This window comes from Thalassophryne amazonica, chromosome 2, assembly GCF_902500255.1.
Source record: "Thalassophryne amazonica chromosome 2, fThaAma1.1, whole genome shotgun sequence".
NCBI lineage: Eukaryota > Metazoa > Chordata > Actinopteri > Batrachoidiformes > Batrachoididae > Thalassophryne > Thalassophryne amazonica.
The window spans coordinates 74,040,410-74,056,114 of NC_047104.1; the positions used below are offsets into that span (position 1 = coordinate 74,040,410).

The 15,705-nt window shown below is 43.5% G+C and overlaps 1 protein-coding gene across 1 annotated transcript in view; it reads right to left on the reverse strand.

Annotated features, from left to right (window-relative positions):
* ush2a (Usher syndrome 2A (autosomal recessive, mild)) overlaps positions 1-15,705 on the reverse strand; it is a 1,147,097-nt gene that overhangs the window by 36,616 nt on the left and 1,094,776 nt on the right.

A 15,705-nucleotide genomic window follows, 5' to 3' on the forward strand; every position in this document is an offset into this window, starting at 1 on the left:
AAGAGCAGGAGAAGGAAATTGCTCTGCTCGAATAATAAACATTTTGTGTGATTGGTCATCACCACCTAAACATAAACACACATAAAAGATGTTCTACTCCAGAATATCTGTTGATTTCCACGTTGCAATTTCATCTGACCAACAGAGGGGCATACAAATTTGGTAGGCAGCAAGCCATAGCTACGTCTCTCACTTTATTGCTTTGTGACAGATGAATGTCATCACATTCAGTGTTTGGTCATTGCCCATAATGCAATGAGGCACATCAGGAGCATGCACCTGAACTCATTGGAAAAGTTCTTATTTATGTTTCTCTCTATGTGGATTCACATTTTCAATGCTAAAATTTCACATCTTTCAGGAATATGGCTATCCTAAAACCTCCACAGCTTAGGGGACTAACAGCAAAACAAAACTCCAAATGCCATCAATTTTTGCTCAGCAGGTCTTTGATCGAAAACTCATAAAACGAACAAATAACATGGAGTAAAGAGCACATTACCAAACCACAACTCTTCCAATAGTTTCACATATATATGCACATATGCACACTGCCTAGCAATACACTGCATTATGGGCAATATCAAAACAAATAATAGATGGGCCCAAGATGGGTATTGTGACAGTAAAAGCTATCCATATGAGGGGTCAAGTGCATTTTTTTTACCCTAATTATTGTTAATTTTAGCAGCGACTTAGCCACAGCACACAATACAACATTCTAACGATGGTCAAAACATACACAACACAAACCCTTAAAGTAGGGGGTTTTCAGAGTGTAGGAGAGTCAGCCCCCCTCAGAGAACAAATGAATAGCTGCGCCCCCCCACCCCCACCCCCCCGACACACATACACACAGTTTTAATCCCTTTGTATTTCCTTTTATTCTTTTACACATCTTGAACACATTTTAAAAGCATTTGTGCGTTTTTAAGGAGAGTAGTGGTGGAGGAACAAGAGGCTGCAAGGCAGTGGGAATGAGGCAGCAGGGGGCTTGGACAAGGTGGGAGAACATGGTTGAGAGGAAGGTGGCCTGGTCTGAGATCTGGAAAGCCGAGCCTCACCGTATTAAGTTCCTCATCCAGGGTAGTGTATGATGTGCTTCCTAGCCCATCTAACCTGCACATATGGGGCATAGCAGAAACACCAACATGTCCATTGTGTTCCAAGAGAGGTACCCTAGAGCATATCCTCAGCTGCTGTACAACAGTACTTGGAGAAGGACGATACCGGTGGAGGCATGACCAAGTCCTTAAGACCATCGCTGAAGCTATCAGCACTGGACTGGTGTGGGCAAAGCAGTTCCGTCCCTCCAAGAAATCCATCGTCTTTGTCAGAGCTGGGGAGCAGGCAGGCCCGGTCAGAAGATCACAGGCAGGTATCCTGACCTCTGCTCGAGACTGGCTGCTGCTGGTGGACCTCGAACGGCAGCTGAAGTTCCCCAGCTACTAGTGCAGGGGCTTATGTAATCCCGTGTGCAGTTCATGCTAATTTTTGGCACCATACATCAATTTAAAGCTCAGAATGTGTAGATTAAGAAAAAATTGGGTGCCATTTTTTTTTTGCTCCTATCTAAGGGGTCAAATTCAAGATGGCCGCCAGTTGTTTTTTCTTCATATCTCGGCTTCTAATTTACTTAGAATAATGTTTTTTTATGTCAATATATATGTTTTCATTGCATGTGAATTAATTTCCAAACCCCAAAATACCATATAATGAGTTTTAAGGGTGTATATTGTATATAACATAAACAATTGCTGTTAAATTCTATATAGCACTCTTGTAGGTTTTATTCATAATGAAAATATTATCAATAATTTCAATAGCACATTATATATCACACATTAAAACAACTTATAAAAGAAACATAGTTGCTCTTATAAATACAAGAAATAACATGATCTGTACAATATCTAAAGTAATGAAAAGTTTAAATGTCTCATACACACAGTACATGCACACCATACATTTAGGAACTACTTTAATAGTTACAGTTCAATTTCATCATCATTCAAAGCAATTTCCATTTCTGAAAATGGATTCAAACATACACCAGATGCACCTTCACAATTACACATTTCTGTGCAGGCCAAGTTGTTCTTCCTGCAAGAACATGTAGTAAGACCACACTTGCTTTGCTTGCACTGGCAGGTTACTAATTCAGCCATGGCTTCAGGTGCTGGAGGGATGTTGTTGCTAACAGGCATGTAGCAGTCAGCTTCTAGCATCCATCCAAAGGCCTCAGGTGACTGAACATCATTGTTTACACCCCATAACAGGGCCTGGTATCTTGCCCTTTGAATGTGGTGTTTTAGGGTGTCTGAGGTTGGAGGCAACTTTTCAGCTTCTGCCTGTGACTTTTTGAAAAGATGCCACCTTGCTTTAGCTAACTCAGTAATTTGAGTTAGTGGACAGTACAATGTACAAAGAAACTCTTCCAAGGCAGCATACATATCTGGAGAAGTCTCCCCTGGCTCACCTAGCATCTTGAAAGCAGCAACAACTTGTCTGTCAGATTTCATCAGTGTCTTCCAGCATGTTGGCTTTCCTTTGCCTGCAAAGCTTCCTGTACAATCTGAGCCAGTAAATGCATGAAAGCCTGGCAGGAACTGGGCTACATCTGAGCCTATGGCATCATAAATGGCCTTCAAAGGAATGTGCCGTCTTTTCTCACCAGTGCCAGTGATGAAGCAAGCAGCATTCCCAAGCTGAGGTTGTTTTGACACAGCAATTACAAATACATCTGTGTCAGGTGACATGATGTGAACTGTGCTTCCTGACTCTGCTGCAAATATTCCATGAGCAACTAGTAGAGCATCTGCTTCTTCATGTTCTATTGCTTCCAGATTTTCAACAGCAGCAACTGTAGATTCAATGCCTTGGCTTGTTGACACCACGAAAGACACTGTAGAGTTTTGAGTCTGGAAGTGGTCATAGAGTTTGTGGGCAAGATAGGCAGTCAAGGATGACTTGGTTTGGTCACTGCTTAGGAATTTCTTAAATGGCACCTTGATCTGGGTTGTGTCTGTGACTTCATACACATAGCCGCCTGCTTTGTTGCCATAATGCTTCGTCCTGGTCTTTTGCTTCAGGGAATACCCTACATTATATCTGTCAAAGACAACATGTACAGCACCATAACCTCTGGCTCTGCTGGACAGCACTTGAATGTACTTGTCAGAGAAGTCCTTACATGTCCTCACTGAGACAGATGCAAGCTCATGAACAACTGCCATTCCATCAACGATCAGTGTTTTCTGTCTGTCATCTATGTTCAGGTTCTCTTCTTCAACAGGTGTCTCTGCAAGTCCTGGTGTACTTTCAAGAATGGTCATGAGCTTGCTCTTGCTTGTGGTGATCAAAACAGATCCATCAGTGGCAAAGAGTGAACTGGGAAAGCATGTGAACTCATACTTTCCAACAGCATCCTGAAGGTTGACTTCACTGCGAGACCGTGCAATAATAAGAAGACGAGCAAACAAAGATCGGTCCTGTTTCAGTTCTGTTGTTCTCTGAGGCAACTTCAGTGATGTTTTCTTGCTAGCACTTTTCCATATTAGGAGATTTACTTGTTTTACTGATTACTTGATTTACTGTGTGTTAAAGATTTTATATATATATATATATATATTTATCACTGTTAAACATTTGTACCTTTGTCTTTGTTCTGTTATTGTGCTGTTATGCACCTGTCTTAAAAGTAACCCTGAGAATGTACTTGTTATTCAACTTTGTTTTAGCATGCTGGGGTCAGTCTGAACTGGGAGTAAAGAACTGGAGGTTGTTTTGACCGTTGTGAATTTATGGCCTTGTATATGTGATGCTTAGTATAAAGAACAGGACACTCCAGGCAGATGCAGAACAGATGATAAGTGCAACAGACGAACGGGATGTGCTGACCTCCATTGATAAGATTAAAGAAACTGTTTTTCCACGCAGATGCACTTATTGACGTATGTGTTTATGTTACGGGAAGAAACTTGTCTTGCGTTGTTCCCCCCACCCTTAGGCCAAGTTTTATGATGTGGTTAGGGCTTCTCCAATAAAAAGAGCAGGAGCGCAGGCCAGACTTTAGTGTAGCTTTGGTGTACAGCCTGACTGCACTCCTCGCGAGATAAATTTGACTTTCTGTCTCACTGGTGGTTCTTGACTCTGTTTGTCTTGTTAAAGGTTTTAAGAATGTTTGGAGGAGAAAATACCCAACACTGTGCATCTTTTCCCATGTGCTGGTAGTGCCTTTCACTCGTAATTAATAATTTATATAGTTTTTATTATTTAATAATTAATTCAACTTTAATTATTAACTATTATGTTGATATAAAGCTAAAAGTTAATTTTTTTAAGGTTTAAGTAAGTAATTTGACCAAAATATATAAATAAAATGTAATTGTATGGCTTAATAAATAGGCAGTTAGTAACACCGGTAGCCATCTTGAATTTGACCCCCTAGATGGGGGCAAAAAAATGGCACCCTAATTTTTCTTAATCAATCAATCAATCAATCAATCAACTTTTTTCTTATATAGCGCCAAATCACAACAAACAGTTGCCCCAAGGCGCTCCATATTGCAAGGCAAGGCCATACAATAACCATGAAAAACCCCAACGGTCAAAACGACCCCCTATGAGCAAGCACTTGGCCACAGTGGGAAGGAAAAACTCCCTTTTAACAGGAAGAAACCTCCAGCAGAACCAGGCTCAGGGAGGGGCAGTCTTCTGCTGAGACTGGTTGGGGCTGAGGGAAAGAACCAGGAAAAAGACATGCCGAGAAGGGGGGCAGAGATCGATCACTAATGATTAAATGCAGAGTGATGCATACGGAGCAAAAAAAGAAAGAAACAGTGCATCATGGCAACCCCCCCACAGTCTACGTCTAAAGCAACATAACCAAGGGATGGTCCAGGGTCACCCGATCCAGCCCTAACTATAAGCCTTAGCGAAAAGGAAAGTTTTAAGCCTAATCTTAAAAGTAGAGAGGGTATCTGTCTCCCTGATCTGAATTGGGAGCTGGTTCCACAGGAGAGGAGCCTGAAAGCTGAAGGCTCTGCCTCCCATTCTACTCTTACAAACCCTAGGAACTACAAGTAAGCCCGCAGTCTGAGAGCGAAGCGCTCTAATGGGGTAATATGGTACTACGAGGTCCCTAAGATAGGATGGGACCTGATTATTCAAAACCTTATAAGTAAGAAGAAGAATTTTAAATTCTATTCTAGAATTAACAGGAAGCCAATGAAGGGAGGCCAACACGGGTGAGATATGCTCTCTCCTGCTAGTCCCCGTCAGTACTCTAGCTGCAGCATTCTGAACCAACTGAAGGCTTTTTAGGGAACTTTTAGGACAACCTGATAATAATGAATTACAATAGTCCAGCCTAGAGGAAATAAATGCATGAATTAGTTTTTCAGCATCACTCTGAGACACATCTACACATTCTGAGCTTTAAATTGATGTATGGTGCCAAAAATGAACATGAACTGTACATGGGACTTTAAAATGCTACATAAGCCCCTGCTGTCACCACCCTCCGACCAGACACTGTCCTTGTGTCAGAGTCGAGCAGGCAAGCCATGCTACTAGAGCTCATAGTTCCATGGGAAGACTGCTTGGAGGAAGTGTTTGAGAGGAAGCTCTTTAAGTCCGCAGGGCTGGTCAGCAACTGTCAGCAGGCTGGACTGAGAGCGAGATACCTCCGGGTGGAGGTGGGATGCAGAGGTTTCACTGCCAGTTCCTTTGTCAGAGCCTTAACCAGTTTAGGCATCGAAGGAGAGCGAAAGAGGAGAGCCATCAGCAATACCATTGAAGCAGCAGAGAGGGCCTTACGATGGCTGTGGCTCAAGAGAGGTGAACCATGGAGTCGTGGTACCTAGTTAGCCATCTGGTCACAAGCTGGGGTATGATCAACCCTGGCTGGGTCACCTGGTTGAGGGTGTATGATGTTGAAAGACCCAAAACACTCAATGATTCCAGGAACATCACTGATGATGTGTCCAGTAGCATCAGTAGATGTATTTACACAGCGAACACCCTGAGACATCAGTGACAGCCAGGAAAGACTGGCTGACAACCATGAATAGGATAGTGACTACTGGAGAGTCAGTGACAGCTCAGGGAGAGGGCAACCGGGACAGAACAGGCTGGCAACCCAATCTGTGTCCGCCGAGAGGAGGACGCCCAACCAAACTACGATGAATTCAATGGAAAGATACCCTCAGGGGTACCTGGGGGGGGGGGGGATGAGCACCCCAGTCTGACGGATACTTCAGCAACAGACCCTGGTAATGGACAAACATCTATGAGTAAGCAGTGTACATGTGGCAAAGTCTGTAAGAACATCCACGGCCTAAAAATCCACCAAGCGAGGATGAGATGTTTGCTGGGAGTAGGAGCAACACAATGCTTAGGTGTTCAGCCTGGCGAGATGCAGGAGGAGCCTGGCCCGGAGTCACCCCACAGTGCCCGGAACCTCCAAGTGTTGACAACTAATCTCCCAAACATCAAGCCAGACCAAGCACAGATTAAATGGCTGGCTGCCACTATTACGTCACTGTGGAAGCAGTTCGACAACAATGTTGACCAACTTCTGGAGGCAATGGTGAAGGGAGAAGCTGACCAGAAACTCCAAGCCATGACAACAATCACTGTCAGCATTGCAGCTGAATGATTTGGCAAGGAGGAGGAGAAGAGCTCCAGAACATCTTACTCAATGAACCAGAGAGCTGTGAAGATCCAGAATATCAGGAAGGAGATGAAATCTCTGAAGGCCCAGTGTAAGGTAGCAGGAGAAGAGGAACGTCTGGCCTAATTAATGTGCATCCTACGGAAGAAGATCAGAGTTCCTCGCCGGGCAGAGTGGCATCAAAGGCAGCGACACGAGAGGTCACGTAAACAAGCGGCCTTTATCGCCAACCCCTTCAAGTTCTCTAAAGACCTTCTGGGACAGAAGTGCAGCAGAAAACCTGCTTCCACACAGGACGAAATTGACCAACACCTCACACAGATCTACAGCAACTCTGGAAAAGAGCTGGAGCTGGGAGAATGCAACACTGCCATAGAGCCCCCCGAACCAGGACTACAGTTTGACTTGTCTCAGCTGCAGCTGAAGGAAGTCAGAGAAGTTGTCCACAAAGCAAGGGCAACATCTGCACCAGGACCGAGCGGCACTACATACAAAGTGTACAAAACTGTCCTGAACTCCTACTGCAACTGTGGAAAATCCTGCGAGTTTTCTGGAGAAAGGGAAACATCCCAGATCAATGGCGAGTGGCTGAAGGGGTGTGGATCCTAAAGGAGGATAACTCCTCTAAGCTAGACCAGTCCACATCATCTCCTTGCTGTGTGTTCAGGCAAAGATCTTCTTCAGTGCCATTTCCAGGAGGCTGTGCACCTACCTGAAAAATAACAGCTATACTGACACATCAGTCCAGAAGGGCGGCAATTCAGGAATGCCGGGCTGTGTGGAGCATAATGGTGTGGTGACACAGCTAATTCGAGAGGCCAGAGAGCACAAAGATAACCTGGCAGTGCTATGGCTTGACCTGGCAAATGCATTTGGCTCCATTCCACACAAGTTAGTCCAGCTCACCCTGATTAAACATCATGTCCCTAGCAGGTGCAGAGACCTCATCATTGACTACTACTGCAATTTCAGGATGAGGGTCTCCTCTGGAGCAACAACATCTAGTTGGCATAAGGTGGAGTCCGGCATCATCACAGGGTGCACATTTCCATGACGCTGTTCTCCCTGGCAATGAATATGCTTACTAAATCTGCTGAGCCAGAGTGCAGAGGGCCCCGAACGCGTCCCAGACAACAGCAGCCACCCATCAGAGCGTTCATGGATGACCTCATAGTCATGACAGAATCAGTCCCAGGCTGCAGGTGGATGCTGATGGGACTTGAGAAGATGATGGAGTGGGCCTGGATGCAATTTAAACCTGCCAAATCAAGATGAGGAAGGGAAAGCTAACTAGCTTGCTAACGCTTTCGTTTTTATTTTTATTTTATTTTTTAGCACTGTTGTCGTGCTGCTCCACAGCCTGCCTAGTGGATTTTTATTTTATTTTAGCACTGTTGTCGTGCGTTACCTGTGCTGCTCCACAGCCTGTCCAGTGGATTTTTATTTTATTTTTAGCACTGTTGTCGTGCGTTGCCTGTGCTGCTCCACAGCCTGTCCAGTGGATTTTTATTTTATTTTTTACCACTGTTGTCGTGTGTTACCTGTGCTGTTCCACAGCCTGTCCAGTGGATTTTTATTTTATTTTTTACCACTGTTGTCGTGTGTTACCTGTGCTGTTCCACAGCCTGTTCAGTGGATTTTTATTTTATTTTTTAGCACTGTTGTCGTGCGTTACCTGTGCTGTTCCACAGCCTGTCCAGTGGATTTTTATTTTATTTTTTACCACTGTTGTCGTGTGTTACCTGTGCTGCTCCACAGCCTGTTCAGTGGATTTTTGTTTTGTTTTTTGGCACTGTTGTCGTGTGTTACCTGTGCTGCTCCACAGCCTGTACAGTGGATTTTTATTTTATTTTTTACCACTGTTGTCGTGTGTTACCTGTGCTGCTCCGCAGCCTGTCCAGTGGATTTTTATTTTATTATTTTATTTTATTTTTTTTTATTTATTTATTTATTTATTTATTTTATTTTATTTTTTTTAGCACTGTTGTCGTGCGTTACCTGTGCTGCTCCACAGCCTGTCCAGTGGATTTTGATTTTGATTTTATTTTTTTGGGCGCTGTTGTCGTGCGTTACCTGTGCTGCTCCACAGCCTGTCCAGTGGATTTTTATTTAGCGCTGTTGTCGTGCGTTACCTGTGCTGCTCCACAGCCTGTCTAGTGGATTTTTATTTTGTTTTAGCACTGTTGTCGTGCGTTGCCTGTGCTGCTCCACAGCCTGTCCAGTGGATTTTTATTTTTATTTTATTTTATTTTTTAGCACTGTTGTTGTGCGTTACCTGTGCTGCTCCACAGCCTGTCTAGTGGATTTTTATTTTATTTTAGCACTGTTGTCGTGCGTTACCTGTGCTGCTCCACAGCCTGTCCAGTGGATTTTTATTTTTATTTTATTTTATTTTTTAGCACTGTTGTTGTGCGTTACCTGTGCTGCTCCACAGCCTGTCTAGTGGATTTTTATTTTATTTTAGCACTGTTGTTGTGCGTTACCTGTGCTGCTCCACAGCCTGTCTAGTGGATTTTTATTTTGTTTTAGCACTGTTGTCGTGCGTTGCCTGTGCTGCTCCACAGCCTGTCCAGTGGATTTTGATTTTGATTTTATTTTTTTTGGCACTGTTGTCGTGTGTTACCTGTGCTGCTCCACAGCCTGTCTAGTGGATTTTTATTTTATTTTTTACCACTGTTGTCGTGTGTTACCTGTGCTGCTCCGCAGCCTGTCCAGTGGATTTTTATTTTATTATTTTATTTTATTTATTTATTTATTTATTTTTTTTTAGCACTGTTGTCGTGCGTTACCTGTGCTGCTCCACAGCCTGTCCAGTGGATTTTTATTTTATTTTTTAGCACTGTTGTCGTGCGTTACCTGTGCTGCTCCACAGCCTGTCCAGTGGATTTTTATTTTATTTTTTACCACTGTTGTCGTGCGTTACCTGTGCTGCTCCACAGCCTGTCCAGTGGATTTTGATTTTGATTTTATTTTTTTTGGGCGCTGTTGTCGTGCGTTACCTGTGCTGCTCCACAGCCTGTCCAGTGGATTTTTATTTAGCGCTGTTGTCGTGCGTTACCTGTGCTGCTCCACAGCCTGTCTAGTGGATTTTTATTTTGTTTTAGCACTGTTGTCGTGCGTTGCCTGTGCTGCTCCACAGCCTGTCCAGTGGATTTTTATTTTTATTTTATTTTATTTTTTAGCACTGTTGTTGTGCGTTACCTGTGCTGCTCCACAGCCTGTCCAGTGGATTTTTATTTTGTTTTAGCACTGTTGTTGTGCGTTACCTGTGCTGCTCCACAGCCTGTCTAGTGGATTTTTATTTTGTTTTAGCACTGTTGTCGTGCGTTACCTGTGCTGCTCCACAGCCTGTCTAGTGGATTTTTATTTTGTTTTAGCACTGTTGTTGTGCGTTACCTGTGCTGCTCCACAGCCTGTCTAGTGGATTTTTATTTTGTTTTAGCACTGTTGTTGTGCGTTACCTGTGCTGCTCCACAGCCTGTCTAGTGGATTTCTATTTTGTTTTAGCACTGTTGTCGTGCGTTACCTGTGCTGCTCCACAGCCTGTCTAGTGGATTTTTATTTTGTTTTAGCACTGTTGTCGTGCGTTGCCTGTGCTGCTCCACAGCCTGTCCAGTGGATTTTTATTTTTATTTTATTTTATTTTTTAGCACTGTTGTTGTGCGTTACCTGTGCTGCTCCACAGCCTGTCCAGTGGATTTTTATTTTTATTTTATTTTATTTTTTAGCACTGTTGTTGTGCGTTACCTGTGCTGCTCCACAGCCTGTCTAGTGGATTTTTATTTTATTTTAGCACTGTTGTCGTGCGTTACCTGTGCTGCTCCACAGCCTGTCGAGTGGATTTTTATTTTGTTTTAGCACTGTTGTCGTGCGTTGCCTGTGCTGCTCCACAGCCTGTCCAGTGGATTTTTATTTTTATTTTATTTTATTTTTTAGCACTGTTGTTGTGCGTTACCTGTGCTGCTCCACAGCCTGTCTAGTGGATTTTTATTTTATTTTAGCACTGTTGTCGTGCGTTACCTGTGCTGCTCCACAGCCTGTCTAGTGTCGGATTCCCTGTTTGGGAATCCGCTAGCTTAGCGTAGCTACTAGCTCTTAGCCGTTTTAGCATGGCGGCTTCTCCTGTCTCTCCCGTACTTTTCTGCTCTGGGTGTGAAATGTTTAGTTATTCCTCGGCCTCTTTTAGCAGTAACGGTACATGTAATAAGTGCAGCTTATTCGTAGCTTTGGAGGCCAGGCTGGGCGAATTGGAGGCTCGGCTCCGCACCGTGGAAAATTCTACAGCTAGCCAGGCCCCTGTAGTCGGTGCGGACCAAGGTAGCTTAGCCGCCGTTAGTTCCCCCCTGGCAGACCCCGTGCAGTCGGGAAGGCAGGCTGACTGGGTGACTGTGAGGAGGAAGCGTAGCCCTAAACAGAAGCCCCGTGTACACCGTCAACCCGTTCACATCTCTAACCGTTTTTCCCCACTCGACGATACACTCGCCGAGGATCAAACTCTGGTTATTGGCGACTCTGTTTTGAGAAATGTGAAGTTAGCGACACCAGCAACCATTGTCAATTGTCTTCCGGGGGCCAGAGCAGGCGACATCGAAGGACATTTGAAATTGCTGGCTAAGGCTAAGCGTAAATTTGGTAAGATTGTAATTCACGTCGGCAGTAATGACACTCGGTTACGCCAATCGGAGGTCACTAAAATTAACATTGAATCGGTGTGTAACTTTGCAAAAACAATGTCGGACTCTGTTGTTTTCTCTGGGCCCCTCCCCAATCAGACTGGGAGTGACATGTTTAGCCGCATGTTCTCCTTGAATTGCTGGCTGTCTGAGTGGTGTCCAAAAAATGAGGTGGGCTTCATTGATAATTGGCAAAGCTTCTGGGGAAAACCTGGTCTTGTTAGGAGAGACGGCATCCATCCCACTTTAGAGGGAGCAGCTCTCATTTCTAGAAATCTGGCCAATTTTTTGGGATCCTCCAAACTGTGACTGTCTAGCGTTGGGACCAGGAGGCAGAGCTGTGGTCTTATACACCTCTCTGCAGCTTCTCTCCCCCTGCCATCCCCCTATTACCCCATCCCCGTAGAGACGGTGCCTGCTCCCAGACCACCAATAACTAGCAAAAATCTATTTAAGCATAAAAATTCAAAAAGAAAAAATAATATAGCACCTTCAATTGCACCACAGACTAAAACAGTTAAATGTGGTCTATTAAACATTAGGTCTCTTTCTTCTAAGTCCCTGTTGGTAAATGATATAATAATTGATCAACGTATTGATTTATTCTGCCTAACAGAAACTTGGTTACAGCAGGATGAATATGTTAGTTTAAATGAGTCAACACCCCCGAGTCACACTAACTGTCAGAATGCTCGTAGCACGGGCCGGGGCGGAGGATTAGCAGCAATCTTCCATTCCAGCTTATTAATTAATCAAAAACCTAGACAGAGCTTTAATTCATTTGAAAGCTTGTATCTTAGTCTTGTCCATCCAAATTGGAAGTCCCAAAAACCAGTTTTATTTGTTATTATCTATCGTCCACCTGGTCGTTACTGTGAGTTTCTCTGTGAATTTTCAGACCTTTTGTCTGACTTAGTGCTTAGCTCAGATAAGATAATTATAGTGGGCGATTTTAACATCCACACAGATGCTGAGAATGACAGCCTCAACACTGCATTTAATCTATTATTAGACTCTATCGGCTTTGCTCAAAAAGTAAATGAGTCCACCCACCACTTTAATCATATTTTAGATCTTGTTCTGACTTATGGTATGGAAATAGAAGACTTAACAGTATTCCCTGAAAACTCCCTTTTGTCTGATCATTTTTTTAATAACATTTACATTTACCCTGATGGACTACCCTGCAGTGGGGAATAAGTTTCATTACACTAGAAGTCTTTCAGAAAGCGCTGTAACTAGGTTTAAGGATATGATTCCTTCTTTATGTTCTCTAATGTCATATACCAACACAGAGCAGAGTAGCTACCTAAACTCTGTAAGGGAGTTAGAGTATCTTGTCAATAGTTTTACATCCTCATTGAAGACAACTTTGGATGCTGTAGCTCCTCTGAAAAAGAGAGCTTTAAATCAGAAGTGTCTGACTCCGTGGTATAACTCACAAACTCGTAGCTTAAAGCAGATAACCCGTAAGTTGGAGAGGAAATGGCGTCTCACTAATTTAGAAGATCTTCACTTAGCCTGGAAAAAGACTTTGTTGCTCTATAAGAAAGCCCTTCGTGAAGCTAGGACATCTTTCTACTCATCACTAATTGAAGAAAATAAGAACAACCCCAGGTTTCTTTTCAGCACTGTAGCCAGGCTGACAAAGAGTCAGAGCTCTATTGAGCTGAGTATTCCATTAACTTTAACTAGCAATGACTTCATGACTTTCTTTGCTAACAAAATTTTGACTATTAGAGAAAAAATTACTCATAACCATCCCAAAGATGTATCGTTATCTTTGGCTGCTTTCAGTGATGCCGGTATTTGGTTAGACTCTTTCTCTCCGATTGTTCTGTCTGAGTTATTTTCATTAGTTACTTCATCCAAACCATCAACATGCTTATTAGACCCCATTCCTGCCAGACTGCTCAAGGAAGTCCTACCATTATTTAATGCTTCAATCTTAAATATGATCAATCTATCTTTGTTAGTTGGTTATGTACCACAGGCCTTTAAGGTGGCAGTAATTAAACCATTACTTAAAAAGCCATCACTTGACCCAGCTATCTTAGCTAATTATAGGCCAATCTCCAACCTTCCTTTTCTCTCAAAGATTCTTGAGAGGGTAGTTGTAAAACAGCTAACTGATCACCTGCAGAGGAATGGTCTATTTGAAGAGTTTCAGTCAGGTTTTAGAATTCATCATAGTACAGAAACAGCATTAGTGAAGGTTACAAATGATCTTCTTATGGCTTCGGACAGTGGACTTATCTCTGTGCTTGTTCTGTTGGACCTCAGTGCTGCTTTTGATACTGTTGACCATAAAATTTTATTACAGAGATTAGAGCATGTCATAGGTATTAAAGGCATTGCGCTGCGGTGGTTTGAATCATATTTGTCTAATAGATTACAGTTTGTTCATGTAAATGGGGAATCTTCTTCACAGACTAAAGTTAATTATGGAGTTCCACAAGGTTCTGTGCTAGGACCAATTTTATTCACTTTATACATGCTTCCCTTGGGCAGTATTATTAGACGGTATTGCTTAAATTTTCATTGTTACGCAGATGATACCCAGCTTTATCTATCCATGAAGCCAGAGGATACGCACCAATTAGCTAAACTGCAGGATTGTCTTACAGACATAAAGACATGGATGACCTCTAATTTCCTGCTTTTAAACTCAGATAAAACTGAAGTTATTGTACTTGGCCCCACAAATCTTAGAAGCATGGTGTCTAACCAGATCGTTACTCTGGATGGCATTTCCCTGATCTCTAGTAATACTGTGAGAAATCTTGGAGTTATTTTTGATCAGGATATGTCATTCAAAGCGCATATTAAACAAATATGTAGGACTGCCTTTTTGCATTTACGCAATATCTCTAAAATCAGAAAGGTCTTGTCTCAGAGTGATGCTGAAAAACTAATTCATGCATTTGTTTCCTCTAGGCTGGACTATTGTAATTCATTATTATCAGGTTGTCCTAAAAGTTCCCTAAAAAGCCTTCAGTTGGTTCAGAATGCTGCAGCTAGAGTACTGACGGGGACTAGCAGGAGAGAGCACATCTCACCCGTGTTGGCCTCCCTTCATTGGCTTTCTGTTAATGCTAGAATAGAATTTAAAATTCTTCTTCTTACTTATAAGGTTTTGAATAATCAGGTCCCATCTTATCTTAGGGACCTCATAGTACCATATTACCCCATTAGAGCGCTTCGCTCTCAGACTGCGGGCTTACTTGTAGTTCCTAGGGTTTGTAAGAGTAGAATGGGAGGCAGAGCCTTCAGCTTTCAGGCTCCTCTCCTGTGGAACCAGCTCCCAATTCAGATCAGGGAGACAGATACCCTCTCTACTTTTAAGATTAGGCTTAAAACTTTCCTTTTCGCTAAGGCTTATAGTTAGGGCTGGATCGGGTGACCCTGGACCATCCCTTGGTTATGTTGCTTTAGACGTAGACTGTGTTTCATAATTATTGTATGGCCTTGCCTTGCAATGTGGAGCGCCTTGGGGCAACTGTTTGTTGTGATTTGGCGCTATACAAGAAAAAAGTTGATTGATTGATTGATTGATTGAAAGGTGGAGGACAAGTTCCGGTTTAATATCGCAGGCACAGCCATTCCAACAATCACAGAGAAGCCTGTCAAGAGTTTGGGCAAGGTCTTTGACAGCTCTCTGATAGACTCAGCATCTATTCAGGCAACCTGCGTTAAGTTGGATGGCTGGCAGAAGGCAGTGGACAAATCCGGTCTACCTGGAAAATACAAAGCCTGGGTCTACCAGCATAGCATCCTTCCCAGGATACTGTGGCCCCTCCTCATCTATGCCATCCCAATCTCTACAGTAGAGACCCTGGAGAGAAAAGTCAGTAAACACCTCCGGAGATGGCTTGGGTAGCCAAAGAGCCTGCGCAGCATCACACTCTATGGTCACAACAACAAACTTCAGCTCCCCTTCAAATCCTTGGAAGAGGAATTCAAGGCTCAAGAGTGACAGAAGTGGTGCAGTACAGGGACTCAAGCAATCTGAAGGTGGCCATAGCTGGAATTCAGGTGAGGACGGGCAGGAAGTGGAGGGCAGAGGAGAATGTCCAAGAGGCTGAGGCAAAGCTGCATCTCAGGAGCCTGGTGGGAGTGGTCACAAGAGGCTGAGCTGGATTGGGATCCTTTCCAACTGAAACTTCCCAGTTGAACAGTAAAGGGAAGGAGAAGCGGTGCCTTGTTCAAGAGGAGGTGAGAGCAGTGGTGGAGGAGACAAGAGCCTGCAAGGCAGTGGGAATGAGGCAGCAGGGGGCTTGGACAAGGTGGGAGAATGCGGTTGAGAGGAAGGTGACCTGGCATCGAAGGCATCCAAGGAGAGCGAAAGAGAAGAGC